Raw genomic sequence first — 12,042 nt, forward strand, 5'->3', positions numbered from 1 at the left:
GGTTGCAAAAGGCCCAACGGAAGGTGCCGAGGGGACTTACTCTGGGCACAAACGGAGCATGCCGCTACATATGCGGCTATGTCGGAACGTAGAGAAGGCCACCAGAACAGACGTGAAACAGCCCAGGACAGCTGATTCTTTCCAGGATGCCCCGCGGCCTTGGAGTTATGGTAGGTTCGCAACAACCGAGTGCGCAACTCCTCAGGCACAAAACATCTGCCGTTGGGTTTCCCAGAGGGAGCACCAGATTGAGCCGCCAAAATCTGCTCACCCAGGGGAGAGGTCAGGCTGGTGAGAATAGCGGCCAGGATCTGATTCGGAGGTATGACCGAAGTCGGAATCGACTCCTCCCCGGACAGCTCGGAGTACTGCCGTGATAAGGCATCCGCTCTAATGTTCTTGGAACCGGGTAGGTAGGAGACCACGTAATTAAAACGTGACAAGAACAGAGCCCATCTGGCCTGACGTGGTGTCAATCTCTTGGCCTCAGAGAGGTAGGTCAGATTCTTGTGGTCCGTCAGGATGAGAACCGGAACCACCGAGCCCTCGAGCAAGTGCCTCCATTCTTTAAGGGCCTGCACGATGGCCAATAACTCCCTGTCACCAATCTGATAGTTGCACTCCGCGGAAGACAGTTTCCGGGAGTAAAACCCACAAGGAAGCAGAGGACCCTCTGGTGTTCTACGCTGAGACAGGAGGGCGCCTACTCCCGTCTCAGACGCGTCCACCTCGAGGACAAAAGGCAACCCAGGGTTGGGATGCGACAGAATCGGAGCCGACACAAAGGCGGACTTTAGAGCCTCAAAAGCTCGGATGGCCTCGAGCGGCCAGACCTGGGGATTACTGCCCTTCCTGGTCAGATCCGTGAGAGGCTTGGCTAGCATGGAAAAGTCCCTGATGAACTTCCGATAATAATTGGCGAAGCCCAAAAAGCGCTGCAGGGCACGAAGACCACTGGGCTGGGGCCACTGTAAGACAGCCGAAACCTTCTCAGGATCCATGGAGAACCCCTCAGCGGAAATGATGTAACCTAAGAAGGTTACCTGGGATCGGTGAAATTCGCATTTCTCAAGCTTACCGAACAGCTTGTTCTCTCGTAACCGTTGCAACACTCGTCTGACATCCAGAATGTGGGCCTCCATGGATTCAGAATATACCAAGATGTCATCCAAATAGACCACCACACACTGCTGCAACAGGTCACGGAAAACATCGTTGATGAATTCCTGGAAGACTGCGGGCACATTGCACAACCCAAAGGGCATAACCAAGGATTCATAATGACCGGTCCTGGTGTTAAACGCGGTCTTCCACTCGTCGCCCGCCTTGATCCTTACCAGGTTATATGCCGCCCTCAGGTCGAGTTTGGTAAAGACCGTGGCCCCTTTGAGGCGATCGAACAGCTCGGAAATCAAGGGTATCGGGTAAGCGTTCTTGATCGTGATGCGATTGAGACCCCTGTAATCGATGCAAGGCCTCAACTCACCGCCCTTCTTTTTCACAAAGAAAAATCCAGCCCCTGCCGGGGACGAGGATTTGCGAATGTGTCCGCGTGAAAGCGCCTCCCTCACGTACTCCTCCATGGCCTCATTCTCCGCTACCGACAGTGGATAGACTTTGCCACGAGGAGGAACGGCACCAGATTGTAACTCTATGGCACAATCGTATGGGCGGTGCGGAGGTAGGGCAACCGCACGCACCTTATCGAATACATCCCGGTACTCCTCGTATTCAGGAGGCAACAGAGAGTCCGAGGAAGTACACAGCAACTTGACAGGCCCATGGATGCAACTAGCCCCACACTGCGGTGACCACGAGAGGATCTCGGCCGATCTCCAATCGAAAGTCGGATTATGCTTCTGGAGCCAGGGGTACCCCAAGACCACCGAGTAGTGTGGAGACGAAATAACCTGGAGACAGACCGACTCTCTGTGAACGGCACCAATGGCCATCCCCACTGGAAGGGTCTCCTGAGTCACGTGTGGCGGCAGAAGGGGTCTGCCGTCTATCGCCTCAGTGGGGAACCTCGAGGCTGCAGAGGAATGGAATTGGCGGCAGCGAACACACTATCAATGAACAAACCACCAGCACCAGAGTCCACCAACGCCTGGGTCGTCACCGAGCCCCCGACCCAGGAGAGGACAACAGTAATCAGTGGTTTGTCAACACGGGAAACCGGGGACGAGGAGACTCCACCCAAGATCTGCCCCTGACAGGATCTCAGGTGCGAGCGTTTCCCGGACGGTTCGGGCATGCCAACCGAAAATGACCACCAAGACCACAGTACATGCATCGGCCCTCGCGTCTCCGGAGTACCCTCTCCCCCTCGGACAGGCGAGCAAACCCCAGCTGCATGGGTTCACCCCCAGACAAGTCATCCCCAGGAGGCGTGGGAGGAGAGGGAGGCACGGGTGGGACAGCAAACGTAGGCGCCAATCTGTTAGAAGACCTCCGCAGGCTCTCCTTAAAGGAAGGTCTCTCCCTGAGTCTGGTGTCAATCAAAATCAGGAAAGAAATAAGGGACTCGAGCTCCACTGGTAGGTCCTTAGCTGCAACCTCATCCTTCAAGGCATCCGAGAGACCATGAGAGAAAGCAGCGACCAGAGCCTCATTATTCCAGCCCACCTCTGCTGCCAGGGTACGAAACTCAATGGCGTATTCAGCTACGGATCGTGAACCCTGTCTGATGGACATAAGGAGCTTCGCAGCAGAGGCAGCACGAGCCGGCACATCGAATACCTTCCGAAGAGAAGCAACAAAACCGGAAAACTCGGCAACCACCGGATTGTTGTTCTCCCATAAAGGGCTGGCCCAGGCCAAGGCCTTGTCCGAGAGCAGCGAGATCAAGAAGCCCACCTTTGATCTCTCAGTAGGAAAGGCATGTGGCAGCAACTCAAAATAAATGCCCACCTGGTTAAGGAAACCTTGGCACTGAGTTGGCTCTCCCCCAAAGCGCTGTGGAAGGGGGGCAGAACCGGTCATACCCCGAAACACCGCAGGCGCAGCAACAGGTGTCGGGGTAGACTCTGGCGCAACAACCGGAGCGGCAGTAGGAGCGGGCCCAGGAGCGACAACCGACCCATCGGCAACGGAAGCTAAATGAGCCGTGCGTTCAAGCAGGGTTTGCAACGCCACAGCGAACCGACCCAACAGGTGATCCTGCTGATCAAGTCTGGCAACCAGCGTAGGTAGCGAGGATGGCCCTGTACCGTCAGAATTCATGGCTTGGTCCTAATGTCAAGGAACCATGAACCAGACGTACAACAAGAGATAGTGGAAATAAGAAGGCTTTATTGAGAATAAAGCTGTAAGGCAAAAGTCCAAACGGATGGCTAAACCGAAGCAGGGTCTTGCGAAGCCAGAGGTCAGGAACCAGAAGGGTAGTCAGACGAAGCCTGGATCAGGAACCAGCAGGGTAGTCAGACGAAGCCAGGATCAGGAACCAGCAGGGTAGTCAGACGAAGCCTGGATCAGGAACCAGCAGGGTAGTCAGACGAAGCCAGGATCAGGAACCAGAAGCAGCAGCAGTCTTGGAAGCATGTGAACACAGGAGGACCAAGCAAGGAACTGAAGCCACAGACCTCCTATATATATGAGCTAGGCATCCAGCTCCTCCCAGTGGGAAGGAGAAGCCGCAGGGTGGGAGGCTACAAGAAACCCAGAAACCAAGATGGCCGCCAGCACATGTCAAACGAAGGAGAACAGCAAGAAGGTAAGACCATGACACTAGTGGCAAAAATGTTTCTGGAGCCAGCAAAAGTAGCAGCAGAAGTAGTGGTGGTAGCAGCAGCAGCCAACACAGGACAGCTGCCACTGTCATCCTACTGTCCTGGAATGGTTGACTTGGTCTTCAATATCATCTCAACTGACAGAAGACAGCCCCAGACAGGAGTTAGTGGGTTACTCTGAAGGGTGCAAGGGTGGCAGCAGTATGAAATCTGATGCCAAACGTGCCCAGGGTAGACTGTCTGTTACTCAGAAGCCTATCTGTACAGAACAACTAACTGAGCATGGCTTGATAAAGGCAGTGGCAGGCAGTCAGAACGGAGTGGTGGGGGTAAAATGCAATACATGTCGTTGTTTGGAATTTCTCATCAAATCGATGGAGGACATCAGTGTGGCTGTATATAGAATGTGTGGGCAGAAGGTGAAGCATGACCAGGTTGCCAATGTTAGCACCACAGACCTGCATCAACACATGGAGCATCACCATAAAGTAGCCTGGGAAAATTGTGGTGCTAATGTAGTGATACAGCTTGAGCCATCTCCCAGCGGCTTGCACCACTTCTCCAACAGTCAAGGCTCCACCACCTCAACAGAAGAGAGCTGTGTTTCCTTCACATCATCTATTGGTACTGATGGTCTTCCTCCTCCTCTCTGTCACGCGTTGGTCAATGGTGCAGAAGCTAAACGTGCTCCTGGCCAATTTGTTGGTACTACAGTCCCTCCCATTCCATGTGGTGGACTCTGCACCTTTCAGAGAACTGACGACTTGTGCCGAGCCAAGGTGCAGAGTATCAAACTGTCATTACTTCTCCAAAAAGGCTGTACCAGCCCTAAAAAAGGTGGGCCAGTCCTTGAGCCTGTCAGTGTCTGCTAAAGTTCAAGGCAGTGCTGACGTGTGGAGCTATAACTACGGTCATGGACAATATGTCCTTTATGGCCCACTGGGTAAGTATGATTCCTGCCCAGCCACACCAGCAACTTATCCAGGTGACGGCACTGTCACTTCCATGTTTTTTCAAGCTGTGAGTCCTGTTCCAAACTCCTCCTCTGCCTCCTCATCCTCCACCTTGTCCTTAGCCTCCACCGCAGGAAAAGGGGAGGACTACTTGCTCTCCACCATGTGAAACCCTCACTACATGGCCAAAATGTGGGCCTTTTTTACACCCACTAAACTACTATCATGACATTCTATGTAGTCAGTTGGCCACTGCCTATGTGTGCCATCGCCCATTCTCACTAAGGTCTGACCGGAGGTTTTTTTCTGCTCTCACGCTCCACTGCCATGACTGCTGGAGGTGGGGTGGGGGGGGGGGGCATGAGCAGTGAAAGTTCCATTTACAGCAACTTGAGTCTCGAGTCTCTGATAAGCATGTTTCTTCACCCACTTACTGAAGAAACCAGCCAACAACAGCAGGACATGGAGCAGAACCTGAACCAGCAGATGGTGGCATACATGGAGTTCACTTTGTCACCCACATCCTAGATCCTACTAGGCAGCCAAACATGAATTGTGGCTGCAACTGGCAGAGTTTCCCCTGGACAAGTTTTCCTGCCCAGCCATTAGTGTGGTATCAGAGCAGGTGTATTATGTGGTGGGGGGCATAGTTACCCCAAAGGGAACACTCCTTTTAGCACAACATTTTGAGAGATTTACCTTTATAAAGTTGAATTTGGTGTTGGTCAGACAGGATTTCCACACATCTGTGCCTTATACATCAGACTAGATCATTCTGACAGTAATCTTCTCACTGCAGTGTGTTGCCACACTAGAACATTGTGACATATGACATGTTATTTCTAGCCATGTGCTTCAGCCACTATTCTGATGCTGCCAACCACCTCATGCCACACACCTGCTGACTCTGCCGCCATCTTCTCCTACTGCCACCATCTTGTTCTTTTACTGCCACTGCTGTTGCCCCACCTCCCCACAATGTGACTGGGCCACTATGTGGACTCCTAATGTTGTTGCCACCCTCCCCACTATGTGAATGGGCTACTATGTTAACTCCTCAAGCTGTTGTCACTTTCCCCACTCTATGATTGGGTCACTATGTTGACTCCTCATGCTGTTGCTATCCTCCCCACTCTGTCACTGGGCCACTATGTTAACTCCTCATGTTGTTGCCAACCTCACCAGTCTATTGTGGGGCCACTAGTGTCATTATTTGGCCTTGTTGACATCACTGTTTATTTTGCCTTTCTTCTGGTCTGTCAAAATCTGATCCGAAAAATGAAATACACAATTTATTATCCATAAGGCCTTGATTACACAGTCAGTATTTTGCATCAGGATGTGATCATGATTTTGAATCCAAAAGCAGGAGTCCAAAACACAGAAGACATGCAAATATTTCCTTAACATGTCATCTCTATTTTGGACCCACTCCAGTTTTTGCCTTATAAATACTGATCAATTACTGACCAAATACTGACCATGTGAAAGTGGATGCTCAAAAAAGAGGATCCTTTTTTGAGGGGTTGTTCTTCTGACAGATCAGTAGAGAGAAAAAATAAACAGTGACGCCAACACAAACTTATTGCTGACACCCTCCCCACTCTATGACTGGGTCTCTACTATCAGTGGTTAACAAAAATAGATTACCTATTAATCTATGTGGAAACAGCAGACGGTGTAAAATGAGACAGGGAATGTATATCTGCGGACTGGCTGGTTGCACGACATTATAGGTGATCCTTCACTTTCTTTAACATGCAGTTGCCATTTTAAGAAAAAACTATTTTGTACAACCAAGCTCAAGGAAATTCAAATTTGTTGCGAATCAAAGTTTTCCTAAACTTCGAAATTAAATTTTGCTTCAAATGCTTTGTTTTGCTCAATACTATTCAACATATTTTAAATTATTTTTTACAAGTTATTTTTGTTCTCCATGTCACTACCTTCTGTATATTTAAAATATTGCTAAAATCCTATTTTGCTGCCCATTAAAGGGGCTGTCCAAATTATTTTTATTGATGATCTATCCTCCTATACACACAAATAGGAACAAACCGTCCCATTGAAGTGAATGTGATGGATTCTTGTAGTTAAACCTTCTCAATGTTGCTGTTGCCACAGGTACCAGGTATACAATGAAGAGAAGGCTGCACTGGCATGACACACGCTTCTCTTCAACCAGCCGATGAGCAGGGGTGTTGGGTGTCGGATCCCTGCTGATCTGATATTAAGGACTTATCCTGCGAAAAGGTCATCAATAAAAATAACTTGGACAACCCATTTAAGCCTAATAATACGTTGAGACTTCCTGTCCTGATCACTTTTTATCAGTCTTAATTAAAGATGAGCAAACCAGTTGGGACCGAACCGAGTTCGATCCGAACTTTGCTATTTTTCAGATGGCAGATGAACCTGAATCTTTCTGTGTTCATGTCAGATGAATCCACTGCAACGGCCATTTTAGGGCAAATTTTGGCTGGAAAAAAGCACTAGGGAGGAATAAGAAGGGTTCTCACATGACCCTGAGAGGAAGTGGAGGGGGAGGTGTATTGCCTGATTGGCTCCCAGGCTGACAGACAGCCTAAATGAGCCAATCAATGCTGCATCAGGTAGTAAGGTGCTCTAGCAGAATGAGTAGAATTTCATTCTGTGCTGTGCTGTCAAAGAGGGAGGTTGTATGAGACTGTGCCAAGAAAACGATTTTAGGGAGTCAGGGACAGTGAAAAATCAATCAGGGACAGTTAGTCAGAAATTAAGCAAGCTTATTGCCAGGGAGAGTAAGGGCCCTTGCAGATGAGCGTGTCCGGATTAGGTCCGGATGCGTTGCTTATGTGTTCAGTGAAAACTGAGTTTTGTTTGCAATCACATTCAGTTATTCAGTTTTTATCACGCTGGTGCAATGCGATTTAATGTGTTTTGCACGTGCTTGCTAAAAAACTGAATGTATACAAACAACATCTCTTAGCAACTATCAGTGAAAAACTCATCGCAATTGCACTTGCATGTGGATGCAATTTTCACACAGCTCCATTCACTTCCAGTGATGCTTAACCCCTTCACGACTGCAATACATTTATTTATGTGATATTTGCACATGCCCCATGCAGCTATCACGTCTATAAACGTCAAGCCAGATCTTTAATCCAAGTGCTGCAAAGCGCTTGGATTAAAGCTTCTGCCCCTGCACTGCTGCTGTCACGGACAGCATACAGTGCAGTAATGCCGGCAAGGGACCAATCAGTGGCCCCTTGCCGGCAATCGATCCGATTGATTAGTCTGTGCAGACTAACCAATCGGATCGCGGCAGTGAAAAAATGCTGGTTTCAGATAGTGTCCTTGTGTCCCTTCCTCCGATCTGTGCCCCTCCAAGCCCCCCTTGTGTCTGCTTGCAGCTTATCTCCTGCTCTCCTGCTCCTGCGCTCATCTCCTGATGCGGTCCTCCGCCCCCTCCCCGCCCCATGCATTCTCCCCGGCCCTCCTGCCCTAGCCTCCCTCAATGTTGCCGGCCGTACATCCCCCCCCCCTTTCCAGCGCTGCCCCCGGTCCCCCTGCTGTGTGTAACAATAAAAAAGGTCAGTCCTGTGTCCCAGCACGGACAATTACTTGCACTGCTGCTGGTTCCGGAGTAGTGTGGTAGGTGGTTCACACTGGCGATACGGATAATGGAAGTTTTTGGAACCGCGCTGCTTAGGACTATAGTCCCCGGTCAACAGTGGATGATACAGGGCTCCAGCCCCTCTCCTTTGACTTGAAACCATGTATAATATAATGTACCCCAACTGGTGACGTGACTCTGGTTTTCCTGACCCTTCTCCTTGAGGACCTTCGAGCGACGTCATGAGGGCTGGACCGCGCTGATAGGGCGGTGGCAGGGCGTGACGGGGGTGTCGGAAGGGGGAGGCGGGGTTGGGGATACCGGAGTGACGCCCCAGGAGTGGGCGGAGCCGAAATGACGGCTCTATGGATATTAAAAGATAGAGGATATCGTGAACTTGATGGTTAATGCTATGGTGTGTGGTGGAAGACTGGAGAACTACATCCACCTAATAAAACTGCGGTATAATAGAATGATGAACATGAGAAAAACGTGCGTGTGATTATGCTGTTTACAACAGCAAGAGCCCTTATTTATATTTTGTTAGTTTTAATTTATATTTGTTATATTTATTGTAAGTTTATTGTGAAGGTATAGTAAGACCAAAGTCGAATTTGTATAATGTATGATAGGAAACTATGGCTTTGTATTCTTGGGATTTGATCCGGATCACTACCGGCTCATATAATGAGACAAGCTGGGCTATTTAAAGGGCCCCACTGCGCATATGCGCAGTTGTCGCCCCTGAAGAAGCGAGGTAGCGAAACCCGGGTCGGGCAGGAACGAGACAGTTCTAATGATATTGTTATATGCCTTTGTCAATCGACTCTTGTAAGTATAATAAAACTTTTAAAAAACATCAAGCTAAAGGGTGCTTCACTATTGTGCCAATCTTCTTAAACCCCATAGAGGAAACCATCTGTGGAAGATCGGACCTTTCTGGGTGGAAAGGAGAGGGGCTGGAGCCCTGTATCATCCACGGGGACTATAGTCCAAAGCAGCGCGGTTCCAAAAACTTCCATTACCCCTGCTGTGTGTGATGGCGGCGGCTCCATTCCTGAGCCGCCGCCATCAGCAGAGAGTGTCAGCTCTATGCTGACACTCTGCTGTAACCCCATAGATGCCGCAGTTGCGGCATCCATGGGGTTAATAGAGGGAGGTAGCTCCCTTTCTCAACCATCGGGTCTGCCGCGCTGCAATGGCAGCTCCTGATGGCTGCCATGGCAACCAGATGCTTTGCAAAAGCGTCCGCTGTTGCCACCTACAGGGGATCTAATAGTATTATACTTTGCAATGCAAGAGAATTGCAAAGTATAGTGCAGCAATTCGTCCCACTGGATCTTCATGATCCAAGAGGGACTTGATTATCAAAAGAAAGTGAAAATAATAAAAAATGAAAACATAAAATAAAATACACATATTAGGTGTCACTGCGTCCGTAACGACCGTCTCTATAAATATATCACTTGATAGACCCCGTCCGATAAACACCATAAAAAATAAGCTATTTTTGTCACCTTACATGACAAAAAGTGCAACAGCAAGCGATCAAAAAGGCTTATGACACCCAAAATAGTACCAATCAAACTGTCTCCTCATTCCGCAAAAAATTATACCCTATTTAAGACAATCGCCCGGAACGATCTGCTATATAAAACTATCACATGGCCTAACTCTTCAGATGAACGCTGTAAAAATAAATACATTTTCAACTGGATCGACACAGCCTTGTATGCAAACAAGGGTGTACCTCCTTAATATATATATATCAACAGAAGAGAACTGGTACTGTTTAATACCCAATAAAATAAATCTTTATTTTGACATAAAAACATAGACAAAAATACATAAATGTAGAGACCATGCAGAGTGCCTGCAGAGAGCAGTCCACAATAAACACAGATGGCAGATCATTTATTATTCTACAATTATCGTGTGAGATTCTGCATATAAAATATATCTAGGTCAGCATATACTTATATAAGCTGTCTCTAGCTGTAAATACAGTTATCTCTCACTATAAGTGCATCGGGCATAACTGTGACAGGGGTGTACATGGCATCTATATTCAGTGGTTTGTGCCATATATATATCACAGCACATCACATAGAGGCTATTGTATTAGCACCAAACCGATCTAAATTCCTCTCTTACCCGATATCCAGTGATTTTGGTGTGGGCTGTCTCTGACTGGCGTGATCCTCGACGCACGTTTTCGTTGCATGGCAACCATGTCCTGGGAGTCAGCCAGGAGGCCAAGACACTGCCACCACATGTACACAATACAAAACGTTGCCACGGGCAGCCACAAGTGAAGGGAATTGTCACAGTGCACACCAGACAGGAAAGTGCACACAAACGCACACACAAAGCCAGAGGCAACCGCACGCATACCTGTTGTCCGCGGCAACCGCACTTGAGGCAAACAACTATGTACCCCCAGCTGCGGTTGACACAACACCCAGACCGTGGGCATCTGCATGCGGCTCCCAAGGAGTCAAGACCATAACCATGGGCGTGACAATCACGTTCTGTTTTAGAAGCAGAGAAATAGAAATTTGAAAAATTGAGAATTTTTTTAAATTTTGGGTACATTTTGGATTTTTTTCATAAAAAAAGGTGAAATATATTGACTCAAATATATGACTATCATGAAGTACAATGTGTCACGAGAAAACAATCTCAGAATGGCTTGGATAAGTAAAAGTGTTTCAAAGCTATTACCACATAAAGTGACGCATGTCAGATTTGTAAATTTTGACCTGGACACTAGGGCATCAATGACCCTTGGTCATGAAAGGGTTAAAAACCAATGCACATGTACACAGCCCCATTGAAATGAATGGGTCTGGATTCCATGCGGGCCTAATGCGTTCGCATCACGCATTGCACCCGCTCGGTATACTCGCTCGAGTGAAAGGGGCTTAAAGGGAAAGACTAGGATTCCAAAGAAGAATTATGTGTGTTGTTTACAATAGAGAGGTGCAGGTTCCATTTAATTAAGCAGTATATATACATGATTATTGCAGCAATACCTAAGGTGTGGCAGCAATCTACCTGTGTGTATTAATTTGAAACTGAGCATCAAGCCTCAATCGTTCATTTACGTATTTTCATTTTCCAGATGGTCGCAATTTACATTTTTTGGAAGGTTCTATTTAAAAAAGCAGCATATGTATGTAAATACTGCAGCAATATCCACAGTGTGCCAGCAACCTAGAAGTGTTTAGTAAGGTGAAATTTAAGGCTCAATCGTCTGTTTATGTAAATTTGGTTTCCACGCGGTTAGAAAGTAAATTTCTTTAGGGATTGTTAAATGCAATTAAAACAACATATATAAGTGATTACTGCAAGACACAGAATAGGGCAACAATCTACCTGTGAGTAATAAAGACAAATTTTGGCGTCAGGCCTAAATTGTCCATTTCCGTGAATTCAATTTCCACGCAGTTGGAATTTAAATGTTTTTTGGGAATAGTTCAATTTAAAATTTAATTAAGCCAATACACAGGCCAGCACACAAACGTATCTGGGAGTGATAAGGAATTTAGTTTTCCTATATTCATGCATTTTTATCACTGTATCTTTATTTATTTATTTATTTATTTATTTTTGGGGGGGGGGGGGTTGTATTCAAACTAGCAGTATATGTATGTCATTGTAACATAGCTTACACATAGCTATGCATATCAGTGTCACTCAAACATCATTTACCATAGTTGTAATTGGGTTCCAGAGCTTGGGGAGAGGAGAGGAGGGGGAA

The 12,042-nt window shown here is 47.6% G+C and overlaps 1 non-coding gene across 1 annotated transcript; it reads left to right on the forward strand.

Annotated features, from left to right (window-relative positions):
• Positions 1-9,312: 9,312 nt before the first annotated feature.
• Positions 9,313-9,398, forward strand: LOC122929867. Its single transcript, XR_006388081.1, has one exon. It is a non-coding gene; the product is annotated as a small nucleolar RNA SNORD71 (small nucleolar RNA).
• Positions 9,399-12,042: the final 2,644 nt, after the last annotated feature.

The sequence above is a fragment of the Bufo gargarizans genome, chromosome 2, assembly GCF_014858855.1.
Source record: "Bufo gargarizans isolate SCDJY-AF-19 chromosome 2, ASM1485885v1, whole genome shotgun sequence".
Classification (NCBI taxonomy): domain Eukaryota; kingdom Metazoa; phylum Chordata; class Amphibia; order Anura; family Bufonidae; genus Bufo; species Bufo gargarizans.